The sequence below is a fragment of the Ixodes scapularis genome, unplaced genomic scaffold, assembly GCF_016920785.2.
Source record: "Ixodes scapularis isolate PalLabHiFi unplaced genomic scaffold, ASM1692078v2 PGA_scaffold10__122_contigs__length_95168666, whole genome shotgun sequence".
NCBI lineage: Eukaryota > Metazoa > Arthropoda > Arachnida > Ixodida > Ixodidae > Ixodes > Ixodes scapularis.
In genome coordinates, this window is record NW_024609836.1 from 24930247 (window position 1) to 24943547 (window position 13301).

Genomic DNA, 13301 nt, shown 5'->3' on the forward strand with positions numbered 1-13301 from the left:
CAGCAGCCCCCGTTTTGCACAAATAAAATGGACAGGGTGAAAACAATCGCTAGTATGAGTTGCGTCCCTAAACTCATCAAACAGAACTTTCTATCTGTTATGACATATTGGGGAGAGGAGCCGAAACATTTGACGCGAAGTTTTCTTTTCTCACAAAGACGCAGAACCGTGTATCTTCGTGACGCTTTTCATTGAATGTGCGAAACATCCCTACCTATTCCTATACTCTGTTTCATACTTATCGTACAACGCTGTTAAAGGTACTGGCGCGAGCGCGTAGCTTCGTCTGTGGTTTTGTTCGCGCGAGAACGCGTGCAAACGATCAACGAGATCACGCTCCGTCCTTTCGCCAGTAGCTTTGACAGCGTTGCACGCTAAATATGAAAAAGCGTATAGGCGCCGAACAAGAGCAGCACGAGAGAGCGCCCGGAGACAGCCGTGGTTCATACGTGTGACGTCACGACAAAGATGATCAGCTGCGACCACGGTGGCTGCGACCGACATGCTTGATTGTCTCTATGATGGAGGTTTTTGTAGTTGCATTCTAAATTCAACACCGTCGAAGTTGATAGACTGATATCGTTCTTATTTCCGCCGATTAAGCAGCATTTAGTACAAAGCGTCCCTGTCCTTTTATTTATTTCGGTGATCAAAGTGTAGCCCGACGTGGCAAGGTCACAACCAGCCGAGTAGCATTGTTCACTTTCGGACGGATTTCGCTTCCAAGCGGTTGTCTCCCCCATCGTGGGATAAAATCATTTTATGATAGACTTTCGAAGATTAGCCAAACTGGGATTAATTATGCGTTCTTTAACGAAAATAAGAGTCATCTCAGGTTGTCAATATTGGCGGTGGTGTTTCGAGAACGCGAAGACACCAAGCTTTCATCTTACAGAACCAAACTTGTCAACGTCGACTTGAACAGGCGCCATCAAATTTGTCGTTCACAACTTATAATCCTGACCCTGATGTCAAAGGTATGAACTATAAAAGGACGTCACTGAACGCGCCTCTCGCTTGGAAGTCTGTCATGACCGCTTGTGAGTTCATGGAACGCGAACCATTTTAATTCCGGAATCTATAGAACCACTATTTCGAAAATTGCACGCTGTGCTGTTCCTCGTCATCACTCAGTCGGAACGCCTCTAGCAGGAAACAGGAGGACGGAGAGGGGGTCATTCCACCCCCAGTGGCGTCGAAAGAGGGGTCAAAGGGCGTAAATGTGTAAGGGGGGGGGGGGGGGGGGGGGGGATCGCCCCAGCTTTTGACAATAGCAATTCAGAGACTTAAAATAAAAAAAAGTAAATACGTTTGGAGTCCTCTGTAACGTCGAATTATAGCGCAGCTCTTGAGGAAAAGGAGGGGAGGGTATGCCCTTCCACCTTCCTCCGTACCCTCGCCTCCTCCTCTCCTGCTCCCCTCCCATTTAGCGGGGAAACTGAATCGGTGTTGGGATCACGTGACGTCAATTTCCCCGCTACATTTAGCGGGGAAACGTCCCATAATGCAACACGCGCGGTTATGCCAACGGCGGCGCCACTAAAGCCCGAAACCGGTGCTTGAGAGCTGGGTTCTAAAAATTGGGGGAAGGGATATACCCCTTCTTCACAATCATTACCCCCCTCTTTCTCTCTCCCTCCCTCTCTCCCAAACAGTTTGTACGACCTTTCCTGTCTCCTATATGTGTGCGTGTGTCTGATGGTCGTACCTTTTTTTTCTTTTATTTCCCTTCCTTAGGTTAGTTTCTCACCATCCCTTGTCGCTCCCTCTTTTCTCAAACACTACCGATGTCAATCAATACCACCTAGAAGACAAGGCCTGCGCATGACGTTTCATTAGTAGATCCCCGACCCGCCCCAAGCGGCAAACACGCTAAGCTCGACGAGAGTACGGTGCGTCAACCTCGTTGGGCGCGGCGGGTGCGGCTGGTGCGGCTGCGGCATCGGCGGCACGTCATCGAAACGAAACTTGTGCGGCTGGCAGTTGGTGCAACAGTGGACAGTGCGGCGAAGATGAATCGCTCAGCCTAGAACAGGAATCATCACATCGACGGGTGCTTCGTTTTGACGTTGGTCTTGCTCTGCACGGATCGTGTCTATTTTCTTAGTCTACGTTCAGCATCGTTTACAAGGCTCGGCAAGGCTGGCGTGGGTTCCGCAGTGCTATGGCAGCAACGGTAGGAAGACTACCATTTATTTCGCCTCCCTTTTTCTCTCTATTCCTTACGTATCCTTTCTCTTGCCAGGGAACCAGCGTCGTGCTGAGGAGTTACGGAAGCAATTTCTCTTGAGGCTTGCATCACCGGCCGCGCGGTCGATTGCACCCGCACAACCCGGTACGTATGGGAAACACGGTATGTAAACTAAAGCACTGCTCGGGCCTACTTTTTGAGGCCCGGCCGGGCCCTGGCCCGCTGACTCTCGACCCGGCCCGATGGGATGCTTACTTAGTCAGGCCCGGCCCTGCCTGCCTGAACAGGCCCGGCCCGGTGTGAGCTAGGCCAAGGTGTGCCCCATCTCTTAAATGCAAAGGTGCCCTGCGGAGGTGTTAGGGTAGTTAATTACTAATTTTCATGAAAGACGCTGTCATATCGCAGACACGTGGTGAACATTCGAAAGTTTACACAAATATAAAGGCATATCTTTAATAGCAAGATGCAGTTTTTTTGTTGTCGTTTTTTTTCTTCAAAAGTTTGAAAAGAAAGGGCAAGACAATCGTGCTGTCCCCTGTGACTGCAGATTGCCCTCGTTTTCTTGCCTGCTGGTGGTTGTCCCGCTATGCTGATGGAATCCCCATAATTCTATCTTTTTGCGGGCTTAGGCCAAAACAGCTTTGCTTATTTCAAAGATTATTTTAGTGGCATTGTAGCGAGATGGCCCTTCCGTTTTTTCTCTCTTTAAAATCTAAACTATCAGTGCGCTAGCATTTTCTTCTCAATGTTTTAGAAAGTATGCTGCATCATTGCGCGAGCCCGGCCTGGGCCCGGAAAGAATTCGTGCTACCCTGGCCGGGCCCAGGCTTTCGGGTTGGCCCGGGCCCTTGCAGAGCTAACGTACATTCTTTGTTGTTGATGTGCCTACCGATGTACAGTCGGGGACAAAAGTCTCCAGGATGCGCGAGCTGTGACTGAAACGAATTGCTCTGCCATCTGGCGGCGGGTCGCCTGGTTTCGAGATCACACAGAAGCGCATGCGTGTCCTACTGTGCCTTCAAACGTGTGTTTTCCTGCTCTTGTGCGGCACAACGCCTAACTTGCAATCGGGCGCGTGGTACCGCCTCTAAGATTGCGCTTGCGGCTGACCAGAGCCTGCTACGCATTTCGAAACTGGAGATACTGCCTGCAGCATTGCGCCGTATTTCGCCGTGTCAGCGCACTTTGGTTTATATATAAACCGCTAAGCTGAGCTGCCGTGACTTCTTGCTTTATAGGTGCCATGTCAGTAAGCGCGGCCGAATCCGAGTTTGGCGCCATGCCGCAGAAGAGCGGGAAAACGCATGTTTGCAGGCACAGTAGGACACTCATGCGCTTTTGTGTGATCTCGAAACCAGGCGGCCCGCCGGCAGATGGCAGAGCAATGCGTTTCAATTGCAGCTCGTGCGTCCTGGGGACTTTTGTCCCCGACTGTAGCTTCAGCGTATGCACTATTCCACGTAACATGATGTATGGAAACCTGAGATGGCGCTAGGAGAGAGGAAACTCAAAAGTAGAAGGTGCACAGAACGAAGATACACAGGTGCGTAAAACAGCAGTTAAGCCGTCGCTGGTTTTGTCTAATCTCCAGTAATTTAAGTGTTTTACAGGGGGAAAGTGGGCCAAATTAGGTCTACTGCACATGTGAAAGGGGGCGAAAAGCTAGAAGAGCAGTTTGGTGACGTTTTGCGCTTAGCTCTGCCCCGGCACATGCCGATAAATGGTCAGGACTAAACAGCAGGCTCGTTTGATTTACCTGCACCGGTGCAGAAAACTGTAGCGCGGTGTACTTCTGGTGTAGTACAGCAAGTATGTCGCCCTACACTTTTCTGCACTGGTGCAGGAGGAGCAAGTAAATGAACAAGCCTAACATCTAGGCATCACTAATGGCAGTCATGCTAATGCGGCATCCGTGAGTTTTTTTATTGCTGTTTTTGTCGTGCTGGGTACTTGCCGAGTTCAGAAAAATGATACTTTTGTGACTAGTATCCTTCTCAATCGAAGGGCAATGAAAGCAAGCTGCGTTTTGGATGCACTGCGTGCTTAAATGACGGCGTGTTGCTGTTCAAATTTCTGAAGGATGCCAAACTGCAAAAGATGTGGATCCGGCTAATAAACGGGGATAATTGAAAACCATTCCTCCATTGTCTGCTCGAGACATTTTGACGATTGTTAGATCAAGACGACAAGAAGGCTTTTCTAAAAAGAGGGAGCACTTGTCCATTGTTGCAACTCAGGGGTTCTTCTGTGGCTACCAGCCACAGAAAAGCGCCTGCCAATCGTACCGGTAAATTCCATTTGTTCAGCTTGCCTTACCTTTAAAGACTTAACCAACTCTTCCCTCTATTGGGTTCTTGTGATCCTTGGGTGATGAAAAACAATGTGACAGACTTGATCACAATTAACCAAACCGCCTTAGCATTGCAAGACAAACTTTAGCCGAGAACTCTACACTTTTAAGGCGGAAGCGCATCTTGAAATTAGTACTTGCCCCTGTGGTCCACGGTTAACAGGCGGTCACCGGTTGGCACCGATTTCGTTTCGAACATGACAGTTTGTGTGATCACAACAACTTGTGTAGGGCAATGAGTTTGGCGGTACTCGTCAAACATGGGCTCTCAGGGTAAATTAATTTACTTAAAACGACAGAACATACGCTTTGCGCTGTTTCCGCTCATGTTTCTTGAACTCTACAGCCTTGTCTTTGAAGTAGCAGAGTTTATCCGAGGGCTGCTGGGAAGCAGCCATTCCTATGGCCAAGCAGAGAGCACAAAGTCGTCACGCCACTTTGTTTACTCGCGATAGTCCCCAAGATCCCGCCTGAACCTCTCCTCCAATCGGAGCTCGGTGCCGTGGCGTCACGGCAGCCGCCTGCACGAAAGAGCAGACGACTTGCTTGCCGTACGGAAACTACAAGTTCTGGGGAAAGTACTAGCAGGAAAACTACCTGGTCGTGAATGAAAAAGCGCCAGTGTCTGGCGTTTTTCAAGTTTTTACAATTAATTGTGTACGTCGGACATGCATGGTTATTAGAGATGGCCCAGGATGTCGGAAAAAGAAAGCATACAACACAAAACTCTGCGCCCTTTGCCCATTTATGTGAGGAAACAAAGTGTCGCAGCAAAGCACGCATTATATTCAAAGAGTAAGACTTCACCATTTTCACTTCCTTTAGCGTGGGCCCACAATCGGGCTCAAATCTTTTGCCGATATGCGTCCCTTCAGTACTCTTCAATCAATATCATGAAAATAATCAAATCCCTAATGACGAGCCAAAGTTCTGAAGATTCAATAGGCATTTGTTCTTTGACAAACGCGGCCGTCAGATGCTTCGTTGGTTAATGTGGCCATTTGGCACTGCAACGCAACAGCATGCTTACATGGGATTAAAAAATATGAAAGGACAAAGCAGAACACACAGCTAAATACTGTACATGGTGAGGTATAAATGTGCTATGGCAAAACGTATTAGCATGTGTTTGTCAGCGGGCATTGCTGGTGGTCGTTATTGTTTATCGATGACATGCGTCTCTAAGAAACTTGACTAAGCACACCCGGCATATCTCCAACGAAATTCGCGACTCCAGCGACCTATAGGGACGCCACTATCGGGCAAATATGGCGGTCGAATCCAGGTCCTGCCGTGCCATGTGCCAGCTCAACGCACAATGCTGCAGCACCAGCAAGCAAGCATTTGACTCCAAATGGCTTGCCTCGCATCTTATCTTCCATGTTTCGAACCTGTGGTGCTGTGGTTGGGTAAGCGAACTTCCAGAGGCCTGACTTTCTTCGAGGAAACTAGGAAAGGACTGCCACCTGTCCTACAACGGTGCTGATGAACGTTTATGAACGCAGAATGTCTTTCTCACGCGGTTCCATAGGTCGCGTGCAGAGTAACCTTGATCACAAGGCGATACTCTGGTTACGACACAGTCATTGGTAGAACTGTTCTGTCGAGCAAACCATCGACAACATGTAATCACGGAAGCCACAAGAGACGAGCGGAAATCGCGAAAGGACCTGTTCCGGCCAGCTCAGTGTTTTCCCGCTAGGTGCCGTTCGTTTTGCTGGACTCGCGAATTTGTCGGATACAGTTCACCTGTCTTTATACACAGTTTCAAGCGCGTACACACACACAAAGAAACATTGCATGACTGGGTACAGCATGCACATTCTGCATGATCCAGTATCAGAACCTAATATTCTGAGGGATCTTAAATAGGTATGTATATGATTCCGGTACTCCCTCTGTCTGTGTCCATTTGTCGCGTAAATCGGTGTTGATTGCCAAAAGTTGTTGCTCAACTTTATGTAGCTCATTTCATATGCGTTTAAAATGTTTCATGCGCTAGTGAAGGAGTGAGTACGGGATCAACCATACCATGTGCACCACTCATTTAGTCCTCTTGCTCGTCCAGGCTGCGGCTCGCCTCCAGCTTCCGACCCCATCGCTCCTGCTCAGTTGTGACAACCCTGTTTTGGTGCGCGACTTCAACGACTGTCATGGTGAAGCAGACCAATAACAGGAGTGTGCGGCCTATCGGCCACCGATCTGTACCAACCAGACTGTACGGACCACCGATTTCTTTTCCTTGCATGTTCAGGTTGGTCCAATACTCTCGTAAAATTGTAAAGAAGCAACATGCGTTTACTGGTGTTCCTATGCCCAGAAGTGCCTTGTAAAACTGTTTGGGACTGTTGATACGGTAATCCTCCTCCTATCCGGTAACATTAAGATTATACCGGTCCGATGAATGAACAACTCAGACAATTCAATAAGATGCACAAGATGCTGGTAGAGGTTGATACACACGCGCTTAAAATAGGTCGGGCTGAATCAGGAATACTGGCATCACTAAACAAGAAATAACGATCCCAAGGACCTATTCAAACTGCCGTGACAGATATTATTGCTATATTGGCCGAGCTTGAAAGTAGAACTACTGCTCTGGTTCGAGAAGTTTGCGTGACTAGAAGATTGATAGAAGTAGTCCAACAAGAAGATTGGGCCCTGCGAGCACATCTAAATGAGGATGACGATCACTGTCGCTGTGGCGACCTAATCTTTTATGGGATATCTGACCACTTATCTGAAAGTTTGGCACAAACAGAGGAGGTAATTTTGGACATATTAAGGTAGTTATTGAATCTTCAAGTAACTCATGGAGCTATTATTCGGGCCCATGAGATGGGTAGTGAGTGATGTTCAGTTATCACCAAATGGGCAACATACACACTAAAAGTCCAAATTCTTCTGCCCAGGTCATCATTTAGATCTAGCCCCAGCACCGTGTGTGAGGACCTCTCAATTGAAACATGTCATGCATGAAAAAAAAACTGATAGAATTTGCCAAAGAATAAAATGTCACTTTCAAGCTTCGATACAGTAGCATGTGCATTAACAATAAATACTGTGTGTACAATCCCATTAATGACAATGTGCTTGAAACAGGTCCCTCAGTCTTGATTTCCGAAACCCAGAGTTTGTTTTGTGCTGGGGATCCACCTGGAATATCGAATTTAGAATAGCAGGCAGAGAGGGGAAGAGTATGCCATCCTCTTGTCTCAGATGTATCGGGGATTCTTACTAATAATAGAAGCATTATTAAAAGGTGAATGGACTTGCGTTTCATTATTGACTATATATGCAAGTGGGTGTTATTGTCTTAACTTAAACTTGGCTATCTGTACAGAAGTGAGTAACTGTGAACTTTTTGGTGGGCCTAAGGAATCTCTCTATGACCACCGTTCCTTGTAAACTCCTTGAGCATGTTATCTTGTTCTCACAATGGGGGGCAGGGGGATCTAGTCCCCCTGAGAAATTTGAGATATTTATAGCAAATAACTTCAAAGGCCAGGCATGTGTTTGTCACCTGGAGCGTAATTTTGAAATGGGTCCAGTACTGCAGAAAAAAATGAAGTAATACGGAGGTTGTTTCTAATCACCAGGAAGAATAACTATAAACTTTGGAGAGCAGACATATGATCTTGGCTTGTGCCCATAGCTTGGTGTTCGTTCAAAAGCAATGATAAAGTTTTGCGGCACCTCAACCTATGTATACACGAACTCAACTCTGATACGTCACGGCGCTTCGGGCGCACTTGTCTGGGGCTGTAGGCAGAAGACCGCATGTGTGATGCGTATTCCTGCGTTGTTTTGAAAGGGACCAGGCAAAAACCTGCCTTCTCATAAAAATGCCGTGACTGGGGCTGTACCAAAAGAGTCGAGAAAGTTTGGAAGATCAGTGTTCATGTGCTCGGTTCGTCCGAGAATCTGGGTATGTGCCATGAAAGGGCAAAACCAGACGCCGTCGGACCACGATTGCTTGGGCAGGGAGCACTTTGGGTTGAATTCTCGGATACTTGGGTCATCCGATTCATTTGCTTTGTTCCAACATGAACGCCGGAAAAGCGTGAGGTTGTACAGGACCACCTTCGGACAACAATCAGTGCGTCTTCACGTTGAAACGGCTGCCTGATCGTTCAGAATGTCGTCTGCTCTTACAAACGTTTCTGCTTGTCGTCTGCTCTTTTAGACGACACCGGCCCATTGACCAAACGTTGGGCCGATACTTGCGATAAGAAGTAGGTGCAGGCCTCAAAAAAAGACTTAGGTCAAGGAGATGTTGATCATTGTTACCAGTGGCCACCACCGACTTGTTATGCCTGATTTACTTGGTCCAATTCTGCTTGCTATTTTCAGTATCGATGTCGACCATCTCAGCTACGGTTCACGCTTTTGCAGCCCGAGCGGCGTCGCGACTGAAAATTGCGAACGAAATCTCATCATGCGAATCGGGCTGTAAGCGTACATACTGCCGCGTCCACGCGTAATGAATCGCCACATGTCATATTATTCACGCAAAGTTTGGCGGTGTAACGAGCCTCGGTAATTTCGCTGAGGCTGCTCAAGATAGTCAGACATTGCCAGGAAGACGTAGAATCAACAATTCGAACGCGAGAAAGGGCAGGGGGACTCGAACCGACGCCTACAACATCGCATTTCAATGGTTTGTTTATGGGCGACGGAGAGCTTCTTGCCCACACTCCATTGCGCATGCACGGCGCCGGTGGCTTCCGCTAGGGCCACTCCGGTTTGTTTCTAAACATGAGTTGGTGTTTGAGCAGCCGGAGGCATGCAAATAATGCTACCATGTTTTGTAAATAAGTAAACCTGGAACAAGGCTTAAAATCATAATCAATCATTATGTTCAAGGCATCAATGGCCTGGCAATGAAAACAAATACTGCTGCACCCTTTCACTCTATATGGGCAGCAATAAGGAAGAAAAGTGCCGTAGCATATAGAAGAAATGGGCCGCCAACACGGATATTCATGTCAATGTCTTCTGAGAATTGGGATTTGAAGGAAGTGCTAAAAGGAGGAGGCTTTTAGGGCTGGGCTTTTGAGGTCGGGCGCTTTCGTGCACCACTCCGACAGAATATGTGGTGTAACCCTCTGCGCGAAAGTTTGAGGACTAATGCGAAGGTGTGCAAGTGCTTGGCATTTTACTTTTTACCATTGGACAGTATTTTTTATTTAAGCCTCACATGCCCCATTGAAGCTTCATTCTGTATTAAAAACTCCAACAGAAATACTGAAAAAAAAATACTGTAAACGACTTAATTTTCGCGAATCGTCTGCGAATAACGAAAAATAGGTCCCACGAACAATTCCGGTAAAATGTAAACATATTGGAAACTATATTGAGATCCTACCGCATCGCGAAAATTAGAGCCCGCAAACTATTCCAAAACTTCAGCTTTAACCTAAATCGCGAAATATTGAGCCCGCGAAAAATATGTCGTCTGCAGTATATCTGAGGTTGCCAATAAATGCACAAAACATCAAAGTAGCGATTAATATACCTCTATAGCTGTTTTGTATTTGCCATCTTCATGTGCACTCATAATTTGTTATGTCACAATAGTTTCTTGTTGTTAAGATATTTATTTACCACTTCCTTACTTTTTCAGTGGGCGAGTCTCGAAAACCAGATGCCACCGGGTGTGGATACTTGGGACAACATTGGAACAGTGAACTTGAAACACCTCTGCAGGAATCGGTGCATGAAGCAGTTTGTGATATTTGGGAACTTCAAAAGCCACATTGTTGATACTTGGGAGACGGTTAGCAAGGTGGGTGTGCATGGCATGAAACAAGGTGTGTTTTCTGTATATATCGGATGTCAAGGGGATCAATAGAGGTGTTGAGTTCAAAACTTTCTGCGAACAATTTGATTTTATAAATCCTAATATGTATAGGGTCTTGGGTGGCCAAAGGCATGGTAGCACTTTTTAGATGAGGACAAAAGAAGGAAAGACAAGACAGGCACGAGCTCTTTTGTCCACGTCTAAAAAGCGCTACCATGCCTGTGGCAACCCAAGACCAATACCAACTAGCCATTCAACATTGATATATAGGGTGGCATGAATAGAGTTGTTGACTGTAAATTGTGTCAGAAAAATTGATAGCTGCACGTGGGCAGCTGAAAGTTTTGTTAATGGTGTATTTTCACAGTGCACGCTAACTTGTCAGATTTCAAAGCGGAGCTTCGTTTCTGTAAGAAATTAGAACAACATTTGTCTAAATTAAGATGACGAATGCTGATGCGGAGAAACAAGCCACAGCGAGAGCCACATTTGCTTTATTGACGAGAGATGGCGCGGCGCAATTCATCTTGGAGAGTGCTCTTGTTCCCACCGATTTTGTCTGCGTGGCGTCTGCTTTATTTCACCAATCGCCTATACTTCACTTTATTTGTGTTAAATCTCACTGTGCACACTTCATATACAACACAGGCAGAAAGACGAATCAAATGAATTTTACTGAATGTGGCCATCACGGCTAATGGCCCCAGTGGCTCAGATTCGAACCGCTGGCCTATGGATCCCCAGTTGACGGTTTAGAATGCCGGCCGAGGTTCCCACCATAATACTGATGCGTATTGTGAAAAGGGCACCGTGTAATTCAGACTTGTGCTGCAGGTGTCTTTTGTTGGTGTGGCACGTAAACCCCCCAATTTTGTTTTTTTTGCATCACGGCTAGTCGCCAAATCTTCAACAGTTGTGCCATCTCATGTTAGCAGTAGCAAGCACGGCTCTCGCTGTTCGTCTACAGCAGCGTCCGTCGTAGAAATTGTGGGCACCCTGGCGGCTTCCCAGTCCCGTCCAGTTGCCCGACTACGGGCCACAGGTGGCAGACTTTCCCGCAGGGCGGTGGAGTCAAGCCGGCCACGCGCACATCGCGCGCACCGCCTTGATAAGGCGGATCAGAGGCAGTGCACAGGCAGTCGCTGACCAGACTTAAGCGCCCCGGTAACGATGTTAGTGTATTGACCATCTCATTCATGTCCAATTAAATGTATTTTTTTCTTGGAGCCATTCGCTCTGTGTTATTCGTCCGGGTCGAGTATGCAGCAAGCAAACCGACCATAAAATTTACAGAAATATTCTAATTTCTTACAGAAATGGAGCTTCACTTTGAAATTTGACAAGGTAGCATGCACCACCAAGAGTATTGACCGAAGTTTGAGGTATGTACTTGCAGGTTCCAATTTTTCTGGCTCAGTTTACTGCCTGCACTCTATTTATGCCACCTTATACCTTGCGTATAGCGGCAGCTTAACAGGATAATTTTGCAGTTCACCCTCATTGGAGTGCAACTCGTATTCTCAAGGCACTGATGCACATCTGGAAGAATCCTCCTGCTTCAGGGTTTAAACCCATGACCTCTCCACTACTAGCATGGTATTTCCATTAGCAAAGTTATGAAAAGGTCCTGGGTTTAAACCTTGCAGCAGGCAGATTTTTATATGTGTGTGGCACTTTTTCTTCAAAATGGTATTTTTGGGCATCAAAATTTACCCCTTAACGTTGTGACCAAATGAGCACTTCCCACGACATTGGTAGTTTTAATGACAGCCTTTTGAGTCTAAAAGAAAAACAGCAAAAACCAGAGACCCCCTGTTTGCGGTAACAGTGTCACGCTCTGCAAACCAGTGCCTATAGGGTGCTAGTTGTACTTTACTCAGGGGAAGTGTAAAATTATCCCATCATGCTTTTACTCCACTTCTGAGATTTTTAGACAATCTTTAAGCTTTTTATCAGCCTTAAGGCCTGTTCACACATGCAGCGGAGCGCTACAAGCATAGCGCTGACCTCGCGCTAAGCACGTGCCGACGGGAGCGTTCACCAGCTTTGTATCGCACCGTCAAAACTGTTGCTCAGGCCAGACGATAAGTACCTGACGGCACGTGAGCAGCGCTACATCAGCGCTTCGCTGCATGTGAGAACCGGCCTTTATAGGAAAGCCTAAAAACTGTACAGAGGCATGTTAACTTTTAGAGTTTTTTTTTTATATGCTAGAAGGGCTTTGTACGGCACTGGGGTGAGTTCGGAAGGTATCGGTGGCAATTTTGGAAGCCTCTCAGATCTATCGATTGTAAATTATTTTTTCGCCTTCAGATCAAACCATGGCACTGCCCTACGGTTGGAAATGTGAACAGCTGCTTGCTGAGGGAGAACTTCGAGCTTTTCTATAGCTGGCTTGCCAAGCAGCTGCCGGTATGTTGGGGTCGCGAATGATGTAAACTTTCTCTAACTCGCTGCAGTTTTTGATTGAAAAATTCAGTTTTGTTCCTCCCAGAACCTGAAGTGACCTTCTGTTGGGTCCCTAACACCGGCTTCTAGAGTCTTAAAATGGTCTTCGGGAATCCCTGTCTCAACTGCGCCAATGTCTATCTTGAATAGTATCGGAGTCAGTTCTGAACGAGTATTATTGGCTGCCACTTTGAAGCTTGGGAGTTCGAGGCCATGCCAAGGAATTCGGCTCTTGCTTACCATTGGTTCTTGTGGCTAGATTTGAGGCAGTCATTTTATGTCCTTTTGAGCAAAGTCCTTCCTCTTCTTTAGTGACATTCCTGAGAGAAGACTTCAACCAATGAACTGCTATAAATTGTTTTCTTTTTTAACAACCTTGGCACACCACATCTTTTTCTAGACAACTCGCCCGAGGGTGTACTTCATATTGTAGTGATTGCGCTGGCGAGCTGGTGGATGTTAACCATTTTGTTCTTAGCCCGAGACTGAGGCAGGAAAAGAGGAAAGTT

The 13301-nt window shown here is 46.8% G+C and overlaps 1 long non-coding RNA gene across 1 annotated transcript; it reads left to right on the plus strand.

Moving 5' to 3' along the window:
* The first annotated feature begins 1921 nt into the window (after positions 1–1921).
* Positions 1922–6702, plus strand: LOC120840685. The gene is made up of 3 exons (XR_005715617.3): positions 1922–2176; positions 2246–2335; positions 6610–6702. It is a non-coding gene; the product is annotated as an uncharacterized LOC120840685 (long non-coding RNA).
* Positions 6703–13301: the final 6599 nt, after the last annotated feature.